Below are 3,704 nucleotides of genomic sequence, written 5' to 3' on the forward strand. Positions count from 1 at the left end.
CCCGCAAAGGATAAGAACTTGACATTCCAAGCAGAGAAGTGCTTGCAGATTCGGTCAATAAGAGGCTGGTAATCTTGTTTTCGGAGTTTTCTGGATGTCAACGGGACTCCAAGGTACCTGACTGGGAAAGAGCCCTGCTGAACACCTACTAAATCCGCAATATCTTGATGTTCCTGGGATTCACCTCCATCCAAGAAAAGCGCTGACTTCTGTCTATTAATGCTGAGACCTGAAGCACTCTTAAAATCCTCAAGTATTTGTAAGATACCAGCGAGGGAGGATTCTGAACCATCGAAGAAGATGAGTATATCATCTGCAAAACTCAGATGCGTAATGATAGGCGCTGAGCATATAGGATGGATTCCAAAGACATTCTGCATTACTCCTTTATCCAACTGTTTTGCCAAAACATCCATAGCGAGAACAAAGAGTAAGGAAGATATAGGATCTCCTTGCATGAGACCTTTCCTCCCAGGGAAATAACCAATAAGCTCCCCATTAAAAAGTTGTGAAGCACTCCTTGATCCATCCAATGAATTGAGGCAGGAGATCAATTGCAAGCAGGATATTGAGAAGAAATTGCCAATTCAAACTATCATAGGCCTTAGCCAAATCTACCTGAAGGCATCCTCGTGTAGTTGGTCCCGAGGCATGAAAATTTGTAACCAACTCGGAAGCAAGTAACACATTTTCACACAGCTGCCTTCCTTGAATAAATCCAACCTGATTCGCTTGAACGGCATCTGATATGAAGAGCTTAAGTTTCTGTTTGAGCAGTCTTGCGATGATCTTATACACTGTCGTACATCAGGATATAGGTCAAAATTGAGTGATCTGATCTGTACCCGGTACCTTTGGGATGAGGGTGAGAGCTGTCGCATTGAAGTTTTTTGGAAGATGTCCTGAAACAAAGAAATCCTTCACCGCGGCTATTGTGTCAGGGCCAACAACCTCCCACGCTTCCCACATAAACTCCACCAGGAAACCATCAGGACCAGGAGCCTTGTTCTTTGGCATTGACGCCACCGTGCTCCTAATTTCCTCATCAGTAGGAACTTGTATGAGCGTCCGAGCTAGTGCTTGAGAGCATTTGAAATTCACCAGACCCTTGATCTCCTCAACTGGCATGGGAAGAACTGCAACCGACTCAGTGCCTAGAAGGTTCTGATAATAAGCAATATGCATGTCCTTGATCTGAAGCACATTATGAATTCTCTTGTCATTCTCCCCTCTGAGACACTTTATTGCATTATTACCCTGGGTGGCAATTACTGATTTGTGGAAGAACGCAGTATTTGCATCTCCATCCTTAGTCCATCTAAGCCTTGATTTTTGTCTATAAAAGGTCTCCTAGGCTTTAGCGAAGAATTCCCATTTTCTTCGTGCAACAAACTCCTCTCTAAACAAAGTGTCCGAGGGGGAGGTTAACAACTGAGACTGAATCAATTCCAAGGCTTCAAGAGCATCCTTAGTCCTTTGTTGAATATTGCTAAAGCCTTCTCTGTTCAACTGTTTGCAAGCGATTTTTACCCTCTTCAATCTCTGGCCAAAAGTAAAGAGAGTAGAACCCATTGCGACTTCAAGCTGCCAGGCATCACGTATGACTTGCTTAAACCTGGAATGAGTGGACAGGAAGGAGAAATACTTGAAGGATTTATTGCTTCTCTCTATGAATGATGAAGTGAAAACAAGGCTCGGTGAATGATCAGAGTCACCAGGAGGATCAAATACTGTGATAGACTATGTGAATGTATCTCTCCATTTATCATTAATCAAGACCCTGTCCAATTTTCTGAGAATTGGGTCCTGAGGACGTTCATTAAACAAGTGAAGAAGGCACCTCTACTCGCATATCTGATAAGGACTTTTCTTCCAAGCAAGTTTGAAACTCTTGCATTCCTGAAAGAGGCAACTGATGTGGAATAAGAGAGTAATGCTCATCCGCTGCTAGAATCTGATTAAAATCCCCTAAGAGAATGAAGGGTACATCCTTAGATGGTGAGTTCTAAGAAACCATTGAAATCTGATCCCAAAGCTCCCTTCGCTGAATAGGAGTGTTATACGCATATATAAAAGCCACTGAGAAACTCTCTTTGGTCGCCGGTACAAAAACTCCACAAACCATTATCTGAGCAGACTTGTAAAAACAGATCACTGATATGGAAGGATCCCACACCACCCAGATCCTACCCAAGTCATCAAAATCATAATTATATTCTCCTCTCCAACCGGGAAAGGTATACCGCAAAACAAGAGCCGCATTCTCATCCGAGACATGGGTCTCCAAAACAGCCCCAAGTAAAGGCTTATTGCTAGACATCCAACTCCTCAAAAACCTCTGTCTAGACTGACTATTTAATTCCCTTATATTCCAACAAAAAACCTTCGTCATCTATAACCCAAAAATGAAGGTAAAGCTAAGCTCTTTCAATGAGACTCATGACTAACCAAGGTATTACCCTGATTAGCCTGAGAATCTGAGGAAACTGGATTTTCTTCAATTAGGAGGACCTTACAGTCTGGCACATGTACCCTTGGGCAGTATTTCTTCTCCTGTCTCGCTATACCAAACTGTTTTTTAGACTCCATCTTTGCAAATATGTGGGTATCTTATTCGGAACTATAAAAGTTACATTGGATTACACAAAGATTAAAATAAGTTTAATACATAAAATCTGATCCAGCTAGTATCAGGTCAACTTATTGTTAGTTCAAAACATGAGATGGCCAAATTGGAACATTAGATAGTGAATTTAGTGCAGTTTTATATTTTCTCCAAATTATTGGTCAAGCAAAACTAGTAGAAAAGTAACAAAAAATGTAGGATTCAAAAAATGAAGGAGTTAAACTTTTAGACGTAAGTTCAATCATTAAATGGCAATGCGATTTGGAAACAGTGCAGTGATCCTGATTGCACTACAGTGCAGTAATCTTAATTGCATGTCACTACCAAATATCAAAAGGATTAGAATGTAGTGTGATTCAAGTGTTGTTGGATATGCATATTTATAAACACGATGAACCTTCTCGTGGGAGCTGAGCATATAAACCAATACGGACCTATCCGGCTAACCCTACCAAAAAAATAATGCTAATCAATGTTGCAAATAACGTTAGATTTTCTTTTTGCCTATTTTCTGTATACGTATGATAGTTTCCATATACTTTTATAAGGCAATTGGCATGGCCATGCATGTTTTTAATGTTGCCGTCGTCTACGCAAACCATTAGTGAAGTGGGGCCTAAGACTTGAGGTTTTAGACGAAATGCTAAATCTGTGATATCTTTCTCTTTATAGCTACGAGGGTTTCACAGAGATGATAATGTCTGTGCAAACGCCAGTTATAATGATAATAATCAAAACTTCACCATCTCCTTCCAACTGAATAATCGCAGTAAAAATTCTGAACCATGTTTGTTGTAGTGAAAATAGCAGAGCTTCTCCTTCAGCCTCAAGAGTGGAACAAACTGATCAAAGTCTAGCTTAATCCCAACACTTTGCGTCGCCATATATAATTCCATTTAACAAAAGAATGGGTAGAGGGTCCAATATACACCAGCACAATTATTATGAACAACACTAGGGGAACAAAACAATCAGTATTATTTGCTTCTACACATTCCTTTGTATCGCGCTTTAGCTTGAAGAGCCGTATTATAAGGACTTTCTCGAATATTATTAAAAATAAAGTTGTTATGAGCTT

This window comes from Camelina sativa, chromosome 17 (assembly GCF_000633955.1).
Source record: "Camelina sativa cultivar DH55 chromosome 17, Cs, whole genome shotgun sequence".
In the NCBI taxonomy this organism is placed as follows: domain Eukaryota; kingdom Viridiplantae; phylum Streptophyta; class Magnoliopsida; order Brassicales; family Brassicaceae; genus Camelina; species Camelina sativa.